This window comes from Ascidiella aspersa, chromosome 5 (genome assembly GCF_963924565.1).
Source record: "Ascidiella aspersa chromosome 5, kaAscAspe10.2, whole genome shotgun sequence".
NCBI lineage: Eukaryota > Metazoa > Chordata > Ascidiacea > Phlebobranchia > Ascidiidae > Ascidiella > Ascidiella aspersa.
In genome coordinates this window covers 140,739-155,126 of record NC_139451.1, presented here as the reverse complement: position 1 = coordinate 155,126, position 14,388 = coordinate 140,739, and positions in this window count along the sequence as shown.

Sequence of the window (14,388 nt, the reverse complement as noted above, 5' to 3'; positions counted from 1 at the left end):
GAGATAGATGCTAGGGGTGAACAAGCACTGCTTTAACCTGACCAGTTAACCGCATAATTAAAATCGATAATTATCAGACTATTGGTCTTTCGCAATTTACGTCAAAAAACTATTAGAAAATAACCCGACAGTAACACAGTTTGTTATAAACATTATGGAAACACACAATAAGACCTAAAAAGCAAAAATACCTAAAGCAGAAAAATCTATAAAACCATAGTATCAAGACCAACGACATAATACAGCCAAATACGCAGTAATATTCCGTACAGCATAAGATCAAAATCGTCTGAATAAGGTCTAAATTCATCAGAATAAGGCCTATATTCAACGGAATAAGTCCTAAATTCATCGGAAGAAGACCTAAATGGCCATAATAACGCCAGAACCTGTCGGTAGAGGGTATGAGACAACCGGGGGACATCCGTCTGGTATCGGCCGTTTTGGTGACTACGTTAGGACGCCTTAGTCTGACCGGCGCCGTCAGGGCGCCGCTGTTTTGGCACCGAATTTTGTTTTTTGTATTTACAGATTTACTGCTTAAATGGTTGAACCAGCTACTACAACTTTGTTGCAGAATTCTTTAGGAAGTGAGCACATCTTGACCTATATACACCTGCTGATTTAATTTATTAGAATAACTACAGAAACCTTGGTTCTCAAACATTTTTAGCTTGTGGCACAGTAAAAAACTAGTTTACTGAACAAAAATCACAGGTAAATAAGTCACAGTTTTAGCATTTTGGGGTTATATAATTACCCCGCTAAGTTAGGGAAACTCCCGTGGCAATAATCTGTGCATTAATCCAGTGAACTTCAACAAATATATCGTATATCCAAGTGTATAGCAGATCAAAACTAGGGTGTACAGCTGACAAAAGGTATACAAAGGGTATACACATCAGGCGATGGTTCAAATTGTGTCAAGGGGTGTGCGTACCAAAAGTTTAAGAACTCCTTTTTTAAGCAATAGTGTTTCCACAAAGGGTTTATTTAAAGCAGGGGTTTCCAACCTTTTTTACACTGTGGCCCCCTTTTGAAAATTTGTGGAAATAAATGGCCCCTATTTTTTCAACTTTTGAAAAAATTAGGAAACGTTATTTTAATAAAAAAAAAAAAACGTTTATACAGTTACCGGTAGTTAAGAATGATAAAACAATCTAAATATAACATACAATACACATGATAGTACATTAATTAGTTATCGCATATTCAGTTAATGTGATGGTTGAGCCTGTTTTTGCCCTGACAATGTCTTACTTGGGGTTGCAAAATTCCCGGGAATTTTCAGAGCCGAAACTTTCCATGGAAATTTTGGGAATTTGGGGGAATTTTAGGAAATCTTCGGAAACTTTTAAAACAATCTTAATTTGATATTGAAACAGGAAAATAATGGCCTTATACTGTTTAGATTAAAAGTACTATGTATAACTAAAATACTTAAGAACATACAAACACAAGGATCTCATCTGTCCACGAATCAAAGAATAAAGTTGTTTTTAGCATCTAGGGGACTGTTTACAAGAAGTTTATAGGTCAAAATAAAGTCAAAATTTTCAATAAAGTCAAAATTTGTCACATTATAGATTTAAAAAAAGTTTTTGTGTTTCTTGAGAGTAGTTTATGTAAATATCGTCGTGGAAGCATTGTAAATCAGGAACTGTGACACAATTAAACCATATTAACCCATAAAAGCAAGAAATATGTCACAATGCTAACTTGGATCGGAACTAACTTTTATAGCAAATTGTCCATTTTTTTTATTTGTTGTTACGAGTTAAATAATTTTATAAAACACTTCCTTTTCATAAATGTGGTCTTTTCGAAGATCAACAGTTTGGATTTTAGGAATAGCCTACTGACATTCTGTAATACAAAAATGCCTAAGCAAGCTAAATCTATCGCCAAAAACACGACGCACTTTTATAATCCATAAAACAACAACTTTTTCGACAAAATATTACGTTTGGGTCTGAAATCGACAAAATGTAATGTTTGGATAACTGGCATCAATTCAAGGAAGAACTGTGGCCTCTACAAATCAGCAATTTTGTTAAATAAAAAATAAAGTAAAAAAAATTTTTTTTAGGTCAACATAAAAATGGCCCTAATTATCACCAATCTGTTTTTTTAATCATCACCAATCTGTTTTTTTTTACAAACAAAAACAACCCCGACCGGTCTGGGCCAAAATATCCCCAGCTTACGGTAGCTAAATCTTTGTTGTTTTGTGAGTTTCAAAGTCGTTGTACTAGTTGCTCCACCTGCTCATCTAGAAATGCTCAAGATAGGTTTTTAATATTTTTTTTTTGGTTGATGAAATAAAATTTGAAAATTCCCATTATTCCCGGGTCCCTTAAAATTCCCGTAAAGTTTCCGGGAAAGTTTCCAAAATTCCCGGAAACTTTTCACCCCTTTACAACCCTCGTCTTACTTGCTGGTTTAAGATAACTTTCATATTACTTTTTTTTTAAGCAAAAAAAATTATTTTTAATATTTTTTCGTGGCCCCGTAGGGGTTGGGGACCCCTGATTTAAAGAATCGCCCGAATTTATACAGAATAAATACTCAAACTTGAGCTAAATCCACATTATGTCCAATTACCATAATATTTCAAACACAAATTAGCTATTAAATTAAATAAGCTCGTTTTGAATGCCTATTTTTTGTGGCCAGTAAAACAATAACATTATAATTTCACCAAATAAGTAAATAGCTTTGTTTAACTTTTAGTTCATTCCTGTTTGGGATTGTGAGGTGAATTTAGCCACTTACCTTTGCCGCAATAATTGACTTTACGTCATAATGAGCAGCTGGTGTTTGGATGTAAAGTGACGTCATAGTGAGCAGCTGGTGTTTGGATGTAAAGTGACGTCATAAAGAGCGACGCGATGTTGAGAGCGAAGATTTGGCCTGGCACAACAAGGGAAGGTTAGCGGAGTGTCCAAACATTCAAGCAACCGACGTTTATTCGCACACCACATGACTATGCACTATGAAGCCGACACAAAATGGCGCCACTGCTCGGACAAAGAAGGTAGCTACACAAACGACTAACAGACAGTAGAATTAGCACGAGAAACACCAAACATGTTGGCCGAATAAAAAATGCGGGTGAAAGTTGATTCAATCGACAAAGTCTGTTCAGCTTTTATACCAATGCGTAAGCCACAACATCCATGTTTGGACTAGGGACGTCCGGTAACTAGTGTTTTACTGAGATAATTGATATTCTGGGCAAAAAGCACGAGCGCCTGTTGCGATATTAAATGGCGTCATTACTGTTGTCAAACACCTTCTGTGACGCGTCAGTAGGTATGTTTAAAATTTTGCGCGATAAACTTGGTTCAGTTGCATAACACCACACCGGTTAGCTCGAAAACAACACGTAACTGCGACGCGCACTCTAGCGCCACCAGGAGATCGCTGCTCACAGTCGTGCATTTTCGACTCTGGGAAAGCTAAAGCTACTATAATTGATTTCAAACAATATTCGAGTGCTTTCATCTACCATGTGCGTCAAGCATTCACTGGGCCTCTAAAAAACGTACTTTGTACTTACCTGACGGTGGTCCTGGCATTTTTTGGCCAGTATAAAAACTAATATTATTAGTAATACTGACAGTACAATTTATTACCAATTACCTACACCAAAACAAAAAGGCGAAATGTTGACCTTCTGCCAGTGCGCAGTTACAACTCGGGCCCACCTCCCTGTGGCGGCAACATATCCCTTTGGGAATGGTTGCTCGGAGGAGGGCCTGAACCAATACTGACACTTCAGGCATTCCCGGCCTCCTTTTTGGCCAATGGGAAGAAGAAGCCACTACCCTTTTACCTTTTACTTTACTCTTACTTTCTGTGCTTTCTTTTAGTTAAAAAAAAAAAAAAAAAAAAAAAAAAACGTACTTTGGGCCGCGACAAAAAAATTGCCGAACAGTAATGTAGCCTAATATGTAGCCTAATGCCAGGTAAACAAGTTTGCAATTTTCTTAAAAACCTCGTTAAAAGCAAGCATGGTGCAGGGTTACTTGAAGTCAATTTTAGACCAATATTCAACGAGGTTATGCACAGCGTATTTGTCAAGTAATAGTAACGCATTAACAAAACGAAAATCCAGAAATCATCTCGACGAATGTAATGACATCGCTTGTCTCAGTACAAAAACAGAGCCGACTCTAAAAAATACCTTTGTAAGATAAAGCTTTGTATTGACTAACTATGTTAATTTAAATTAAAAAGACTGGTTTGTTATTTTACTTATTTTGTTAAATTTTAGAAATATTTAGAAGCTAAGTGCATTTATACGTTGAACAATAGCCATGAAGAAAAGATGTAAAACAAGTAAAAACAATTAAACACAACGTTAGGTATTTTATAAGCAGGAGGGCAATGAGGTTCGAGAGCCTTTCGGGGGGAGCCACGAAGCATAAAAGTTGAGAACCACTGTACTGTAGTGACTTTCTATCCCCCATGACTATAACAACACACTATGGTGGCAATCTGCCTCTCGAGCCACTAAATCGTCGCCCTGTTCCACTGTGCATTGTATATTAATATTTTTAAAGTTGAAAGTTCCCAAATGGAGATTACCTTAGTAGGTCATCAGAACCTTGACAGGAGGATTGTAAGTTAAGATTATAGAAATCGTTTTTCCATGGGCGCACTTAATAAAAGACGAAATACATTACGGGGTTACTTGAGGTCAACCTTGGGATTATATCCGGTGGTGTTACACTTAATTGCCAAGCAATGGTAACGTATAGAAGTGGAGGTAAAGTTGCATTCTTTACAGACTCACGTAATTGTTTTACTATAACTGTAAAAACAAACTTTTGCGACGCATTTATAAATTACTGCAAGGTTTTTAAGTTTATTGTGTTGCATGCCACTTATTGCGTTGGCTAAAGTATTGAGCAACATTACGGTATTTTAACTATATGTTTTTTGTTTACTTTTAATGTGAACATTATTAAAAAAATGCAAAACAACAATCATGACAAACATTTTAATAATGTGCAACTAATATTTGTTCATAGTTTGGTTGGTAAGTACAAAACGCTGGAAAAACATTTATTTTTTGTCACAAAATTTTGCCGCCTTATTATAATTTACTCCGCATAGGAATGAATAATGGACCGTTGTTTTGCCTAAGCTTTAATCAATATTGCATCTGAAGGGTGGGTATTGTAGGGGTTTAGACTATTAGGATTGCTGGTTCATTGAAAGAAACAACACACAATAAAGAGCAACACCGGCTACAGAAGCAGTGTTCCATCTCATTTTTTACATGTGCGCGGGTGTCCAAAGTTTTGCCCAGGTGCCGAAATTCAATGCGCAAAATGCCCAAATTGTCAAACGCAAAAGTGCGAAATAGAATCTCTTTTTTATTACTTTTACCTATTTCTTGTCTTTACGTTTAGTCTGCTGCTGACGTCATTATCCGCGGCGTAGATTGAGCTGAAGCGACGCGACAGATCGTCCAACAACTGCTTGCTAGCCATTCAACGCACCTTGTCTTTCCTTTTGCTGTCATGAAAAATATGAAAATTAGCCATGTTGTAAATTCAATGAAAATGTTGCCAGACGCAAAAAATATAAATTTTGCGTACTTCTGTTTTGTTGACAAATATAGTCTTCCAATATAGGGGCGACCGGGGATAGCGAGTACGCCGGGATACATCGGACAAGGCGTTTCCTGATGCAATAGGGCAAAGTGATTCATTTAAATTAAACCTCCTTGTCCACTCTAAACTTTCGCTACTTTTTATTGAGCGGAATACGCCGTGCACAAAATTTAAAGGATTTTAAGGGCGTGCTGATAGTTTAAGTCAAAATATTGTCCCTAGGGATTTTGCTTTGTTGATCTAGGGCAGGGGTGTTCAAATGATTTCTGCCATGATCCACCACAGTCAAACCTGACAACATGATGATCCACCAAATGCAAATAGTAAACATATAGGACACGCACCAAGATTGTTTCAGTGAGAAAAATGATGAGTTGGTTGAGACCAGGGGTCGGCAACCTTTTTCTAGTTTTCTTTTTACTAAACTCAGAAAGGTCTTTGTGGGCCGCATAAAATGTTAACTGAGAATTGTGTGATTAAAATGTTAGAACAACTTTTAATCAGGAGGACCTTATCAGGAGGATCTTTTTTTTCACTTAAAAGCGTGTTTAATTACATTTAAGAAGGCAGTGAAGTGTTGCGCAAAGCGCGAAAAAAGCGTTGTTTGGTTTAAAATTCGAGCCCAAACGTCGTCATCCATACTCCCAATTAAAAGTGTAATAAAACTACTTTAAAGAAACGCGATAACTTATGGACTCGTATCCAGTTAGTCAAGAGGTGGCGGACCGAATGAATAACATTGGTGGGGCGCATCCGGCCCGAGGGCTGTAGGTTGCTGACCCCTGTTTTAGACTTTGGGTTTTACAATATCATCGAATTTGGGTTTTCTGTTGCTTACTGATATCCTCAAACGCTCACAAAGATTAGCATTTGGGAGTCTCGTTCTATGCTTGATTTTTACAAAATTCATCAACACTGACCATTGGTATTTACATGAAAACACTGTAGAAAGTTTATTTTTTCAAGACTACATTAGAAGATCCGCACAAAAGGTTTAAAAGATCCGATCGCGATCCACCATTTGAACATGACCGATCTAGGGTTTTATGGGGCGGCCATGGTTGGTTCTATAGATGGCGTCACAAAGTTACGTCCTAACACAACCGAACAAATGTACGTTAAAACGTGACGTCATGAAGAAGTAAGACCAGCACATAGTTCCTTTGTTTAAGTTTTAGGTTGGAGAGAGGTCACTTTAATACAAAGGCTACACATTAGAAAGATGTTATTTATTCACACACAGCGAAAAGTGAAAAAAAATTTTAAAAGAGGGCCTTTGACCACGGAAATCAGTTGATAACAACAATAAAACTTTGTTTAAAAGCTATAATTAACCTTGGGTAGTTGTATCATTACAAGTTATATTTCGAGCATAATGTTTGGAGGTTTAAGTTAGACGTAGTAAGATGTTGAAAATAAGTTAAGCTATATCCAAAGAACCAACCTATTTAGTGAAGCAAAATTTCTACGCATTTGTATTTTTACAAAAAGATTAGAAAGAAACCGTACGAGCCATTGCCGATTTGTGCCCGCCGGACAGATGTTTTCGTTGCAACGGAAAGACTAAGTATTCCGCGCGTATCAAGAGGCGCGTTGCATTAAAGGGCGTATCCATAAATCCAAAAAGAGGGGAAGTTTCAATTTAAGGAAATTCCACATTTCCGCCTGACGTTAATTATTAAAGAAATTAGCAAATGGTTACAGGTATGACGTCATACAATAGTGATTGTAATGACGCCATAAAAAGGAAAAAATAATCAGAAACAGCCAATTAATGTCAAGTGAAAGCGAACCTTTAGACGCAAAGCGAACACGTGCGTTATCGACAATCCTGCCAGGCGCCAGCTGCGAAACCACAGTGTGCAATCGTTAACTTCAGGAGAAAAGCTAAACCAAGACCGTGAAATATATGTGATCGATTTTGGTAGATCCATGTACGGGACTACGCTAACCTAAAAGCACGTCTTTCGCCACCTGCAACACTAGAGGATCTGCTTCAGTTAGAAAAATTTCGTTGTTACACCAACATAAGAAAACATAAGAAACTAGACGGGGCGCGGTTGTTGTATATTTTCAGGGCTTGGTATTTATGTTCAATTTAATTTTTTTTTTCAAAAATAATCTCGCTTATCGTTAACAGTAAGCAGTTTCCCCTTTAAAACAGGATTCTTACGGGGAACTCCGTTAGACCCCGGGATTACGTGTTGATGCACCAACCCGAGAATTATTTGATAGCGCTTAAGGTAAAAGCTTAATGGTCTCTCACAGTATGTTCAACCAAGCAAAACTTGGCAAAGTTCGCAAAATATCGCGTTTATTGCGGCGGTTTAACAGTAAGCGACATTTTTTTTGATTTTTGTTTTGTCGGACGCAGTTTGGGAGCGGGACTAAGTGTTTTCTTGAATATTACGCAAGGCAAGTAACTTACAGCAACGCGAACATAGCAGCTGGAATCAAACTGGTAAATACTTATTTAACCTTGACAAATCAAGAATTTTTTCTAATACCATATAAAATACCTCACATACACGAAAAAAGAACCATGCTCGTATAATACTAATTCAAGCACTTGTTTGTTCCTATATAGCTCTAATAAAACTTATTTAAGCACTTTTTTGTGGCGTTTTACTTAATTTATCGCCGGTCGTAATTAACATGTCGTTTACCTTAATTAACATAGAACATTGAAAAGCTTATGCTTCCATATAAGGCAGTGGTTCTTAACCGGGGTGCCGCGGAACCCTGGGGTGCCATTTCTAATGCCCAAGGGTGCCGAGAGATATTTGGGAATCTTTAACTCATACAACTTTTTGTAAGATTAGAGTGGAACAATTCCAACTATAACTTCCTACGTTGTGTGAGTTGATGTGTGTTGTTCCAGAATTTAAAACGCTGTAAGCAGTGTTTGTTATGCTCGGCAGGTTTTGCTTCTTTATTGTTTATTTTTCTGCAAATTAATGCGTAAATATTTCGTTAGGTATGGTGATAAAAATTGAGTCATTGTTATATAGCTATATGTTTCATGCGGAGTTCGTTAAAAAACCTTAGTTCGAGTCCCGAGTCCTGCTGCGACTCTACAGCCTGTATTCCACCTCTGTACGGTGGATATTCAGCAAACCACTGATAGTGCCAAAAACATGGTTGGAAAATATCCACCAAATGCTATTTGACCTGTTCAGTTTACAATCTGCGCCATATCTGTTTCGTAATGTGGCGCATGTATTGTTTTCTTAAGTAATTTGCGGAAAACTAAACAAAAGTTGATAATGAAGCATTAAAACAACCAGCACAACAAAACATTGTCCACTTTCAATTTTTGTTGGTGCGTTGTCTGTTTGGATGAACACACAATTGATGTTCGAGCCGTTGATTGTATTTAAGCAGCAACATGATCAATTTAATTCCTACTATTACTCAACGAGTCTTATAAATTATTACTGAACAATAAGTTAAGCAAATCATTGGAAAGTTTAGCTAATGATATTGGAAAATACTATTTAGAAAGTAAACAAATCAAATCCATTGTGTAAAAACAGTGATTTTCGACCAATGGTGTGTAGCACGAAAAATTTGTCAAATTAATAATTTCTTGCTGACAGCAGTTGAAAATCACTGCCCTAGAGATCCGCGAAACAGTTTTATGTGGGCCGTGAGTCAATGATGATCTTTATCAAGGCAAAAAATGAAAACAGGTAAGAAAGAGATATCTGAAATTATTGTGATCTCCTACGCCAGGGATGGCGAACCTTTTCATCGCGCGGGTCACAAACACAACCTTAATCCTTACAAAATGCACAAGTGGTTCATATATTCAAATATATGCTAATTTTACGCGAAACTTTGCTGCTGCGTCGTTTTAAGTGTTATTGTCTAGGCCAGTGTTTTCCAAACTTTTTTATTCTGTGGCTCAAATTTTGTTTATAAAACAGTTCGCGGCCCAGCACCATGTGTCGTAAACCTTTCTTGTACGACCTTTAGCCCATTTTCCAAATAAGAAATATCGCCCTGGTTAATATATTAAGTGAAATTAATTCTAACAATAACTGAATAATCCTGTTTACCTTTTATCAACAGACTGAACTTAAAAAGTGAATTGCCGTGTTAACTGCGTAGCAAAAAAACATAAGTGAGATACCAACTGACTCTTCGAGGCGGCAATGTATTTAGTATCTTTCATTCGTAATTTTGTGACAAATATTTTCAGCTTTTTTTATATTTCTCTACCCACGCGATGACTAGTGCACATCGAATAAGACCAGCTTTACCAATAAGAATTTTGTTTCCACTTGATTCTAATTCTATTTAAGAAGGAAGTAAAGGCGAAATGCGTTTGTTTAGTTCAAACTTGGGCGTTTTCGTTTGAATAGTTGGCCTACTAAACATGGCCTTGTGGCCCACTACTCGGCCATGGCCCACAGTTTGGGAACCACTGGCCTAAGCTAATGATTTAAGGTTTTGAGATTCTTCATTTAGGTTCTTTACCAAACCAAGAAAAAACGAAGATAGTTTATACTTGAACAAGTAAAGAGGAACTTTTACACCCGGGTCCCCTCTTGCAATGCGTGCAACCACCTTAAGCCCCCCAATATATAGGAATTGTCCGCCCCAAATAAAGTACCTCCTACGTAGACAAAAGCCTTTTTCCCTCATACTATGGCAGCACAGCGCAGCTCGACCTTTCTGTTAATAATTAACAAAGTTTTCAATAAATGTTCTGTTGAAAAACACGCGCAAAGCAGAAAAATCTATAAAACCACAGTAATAAAACCAACGACCAGTGCTCTCACTTTTAGGGATTTAGTTCCAAATTGGAACTTTTAGCCCCTTTTAGGGACAAATCTGGGGATTTTAATGATCTAGGGATTTTTGGCGGATTTTCGCCAATTTTTTGCGAATTGTATTGTATGATTTGTTAACTAGTAAATGTTAACCGAATGGCAATTTTGAAAAAAAAAACAGGTTTTAACGAACAGTAAGCATACTGAAATTTTAGGTATGATTACATTTTTCCTGTTATACAATTCAATAAACCATTTTCTACCGCTTACCAAGTTCGGATCCAGGGGGTGGCAAGAAAGATTAATCTTCGGTATGTGTTAGACCGGTTTGAGTGAAGCCGCATTGCGTCATATGTGGAACTTTCGAAAATGGTGGCTGTTTGCAAAATTATAAGTTATATTTGCGTTTTGTTTTCCGTCTTTTTAATATGAACTAAACATAAAAGTACAACCCTATTACATAGATCACTATTTTTTGTACTTTAAAGTAAATAAACCATAAAATATATGGCGCTGCTGTAAAATATTGTTTCATTTACGCCCTGGCGCTTTCCAAGATGCAATTACAGCCAAATTGATCTGGTTAAAACCTTTTTGCGCGATAACATGTTTATAAAGTTTTAGTAAGGTTCGCACCCAGTCGCACAGTTTCCGCGAACATTCTACGCTTATGAAATGCAGGCTTCTAAATTAAAAGTTTTGTGAAATGCCCAAATTTTTCGCGATAATCTGACAATGCTTTGTGACGTCATTTTAACCATTTCATGCCCCGACCAAAAAAATCGTTGATCAGCTTCTGGTGCGCATGTAGCCTATGCTTTATGAGGCCCGCAAAATATATGCAAGAAATATTATGGCCTGCGATGCTGCCAACTTTGGACAATCCTGGGCCACACAATGCAGTTATTTGAAAAGATATGAGAATGTCTAAATAGGCTCACTTTTAGCATGTAAACAAAGTTAATTGTTTGTCATTTGTACATATATATCGAAAGTATATATCAGGCTGGCATCTTGCCAGCCTTTTGGTGAATAGCATTTTTGGCCTAAATTCTTCGATTTTTAGTCGCGCCCTTAAAGAAAATGCTGTGTTCGCCTAAGTAATGTATTAACATTGTCATATTTAGGTGATAAACAAGGCAATTAACAAGTAAATCAGTTAGCAAAAAGTTTCGCCGAAGGAGCAAATTTTTTTGTGACATAAAGAAATAGATAAGGTTCATATGCTAAAGTACAAACTTGGGTCTGGAGATGCACTTGTCGGCTTTCTTACTCCGACACTGTTACATAGATGAGATGTTTTGGGGCGAACTTGTGTGCAAACATGCAGCGCAAAATAAGATTAAACTCGACGGGTTGCGGTTGTCGTATATTTTGTCAGGGGGTATATTTTCAAGGCTTGGAGTTTTTTTTTAATTTAAAATTTAAAATTTATTTTTCAATTTTTTAGTTTTTGATATTTTTTATTTTGTATTGTATATTATATATTTTATATTTTTTTCCTTAACTTGTTTCTGCAAGCAAAAACAGATATGGGCCGAAAACTTCCCCACTTAACTTCTGGCCTTGATGCGAAAGGGGTTCAAGTATGACGTCGTAGTATTTGGGAAATGATCGAAACATATATTTGATAAATAGAAATTACATAAATACTGCGTACAAGCATGTTATTACACTTTGGCCAGCTAATAAACAACCCTTTAAATTGAAAGTTTTGCCAATTTAAATCCAATAAACACAATGTTCTTAATACTTATTTATTAATGACGCCATGTTATGACGTAGCTTTGTAACGTCGTCGCTAAGAATGCGTTAAACTTAAGCTTTTTGTTGTTGCGGCCCTTGTATAATTATATTTGTTTAGGCCTGGTGTTGATATGTTTGAATGGTGCAACAATTACAACATGTGCTAACAGAGATGTGTACACTGCCTGTAGGATTCGCATTTAAATTTGCGGTGGTAAAATATTTTGTGTTGTAAGAGCAATAGGTTTTTTTACTTAGAGAGGCCTCTTTATGAAAGGCAAGTCGCATGCGCCTAGTTTTACTAGGCAAGCCACTTCCAACAAAAACGTTGCACGCGCAGGACAATGAAGCATTCTGTATTGAAGTTTTTTTGCCGCTAGACAGTAGTAGATAGCTGTTATGAACTAAAATGATGACGTAACACTTTTTGTTTTTCGTTTTTTTTCCCGAAAATAAATTTTCGGCCCATATAAAAACGCGAAAAAAATGTATTTGGTAAAATTGGAAAAAATTTTAGTATTTTCAATATACATATATTGCTTGGCCTTCAAATGATGATATTTATATTCAAATTTAATAGATATTGTTTGCCGAGGTTAAAGTCACGACTATTGTGTATGATTGAAATTGATTACTTTTTAAAATACTAAACAATTTATAAAACTGGCTTTTCCTCACTAAACAACGTGCTTCGCAATTCCATAACTTTTTTAAAAATGGCACAACAAAATTAATTCCTGATGTTTCTACATTTCTGCATTTCAAAATATATGTGGTTAAGTGTTTTTTTGTGAGAAATGGATCTTTAAAAAAAAGTAAAAAAAAATAATAATTGAAAAGTAAAATTAATTTTTTTAAATTTGAATTAAAATTACATTTTTTTGTTTTATAGAAAAAAAATTTGCACCAATTTCTTCGGTTTTCTGGCTGATTCTTCGGCCGACATAGTCGCTAAGTCGCCAGCATTCTGCCATACTGTTATATATATGTACCCCTACTAGCTTTTAGCTTATGTGATAATATAATGGTTTAACACGCTAATTATGGTTTAGGGATTTTTCATGCCATCTTGGGATTTTTCGACATAGCTTTAGGAATTTTCTGGTTTTCATTTGTGAGAGCCCTGGCAACGACATACGTCGTAATATCTACAACAGAATAAGAACTAAATTGTCTGAATAAGACATAAACCTGTCAAAATAAGTTATACATTTATAGGAATAAGGCCTAATAGGCCAAAATAACGCCCAAACCTGTGGGCAGGGCCGGATTAAGGGTACTGTGGGCCCAAGGCTATTTACCAGGGAAGGGCCTAATTTTGCAAACGAGGCTACAAAAAGTAGTAAAAATACATGCATGAAAAATTGAAATTATTTAGACTACTGCAAAATAACACAAACATAATATAAAAACATGTAATAAATGTAATTAAGTGTCATAGACTCATTGTAGGGGAGCTGTGGGACCAGTGGGTCACTTTTGACGTTTTTGCATCTGCAGGTTTTTTATTTACCTCGTAAAATAGGATTTTGAGGTCGTAACGTGAAGTTTAATCTACCCTTCAACATACCACAGCATTTAACTCAAAATGTAAGAAGAGAAAAGTTGAATAAGTGCAACTCTCTAATTATTTAACAAATCAGTCGTTTTAAATTAAACTAACTTAGTTAGTCATTGCAAAGCTTGTTTTTGGACTCCGACGAGTTTTTTTGTGTTCGACTAATGTTTTGTCACTAAATTCGCCGAGATGATTCCTAGATTTTTATTTTAATAATGCGTTACTATTGTTTGGCAAATAAGCTGTGCATAAGCTAGCTCAGGGGCAGCAACCTATTTCTAGTCGCGGGCCAAAACCAAACTCAGAAAGTCCTCCGCGGGCCGCACAAAATGTTAACTAAGAATTGTGTGATTGAAATGTTAGAACAACTGTAAATCAGGCGGGCCTCGGATATTTTTTGCACCTCAACATGTGTTTAATTACGTTTACGGAGGAAGTAAAGTGTTGGCGCAAATTAATATTCGCGTCCACATCTCGTTATCCATACTACTTATGCAAAATGTGATAAAACTACTTTCAGGAATGGCAATGACCTTACTAGTTAATCTATTCAGCGTTTGTTAACCTTTTTTTAAGCGCAGATCTACTTGAAAAGACAGCATCAAAACGTAAACAAACCGGACGTAGAAAGAACATTCACGCCAAGCGCGAAATTTATCGCCCTTAAGTATAGTCAAAA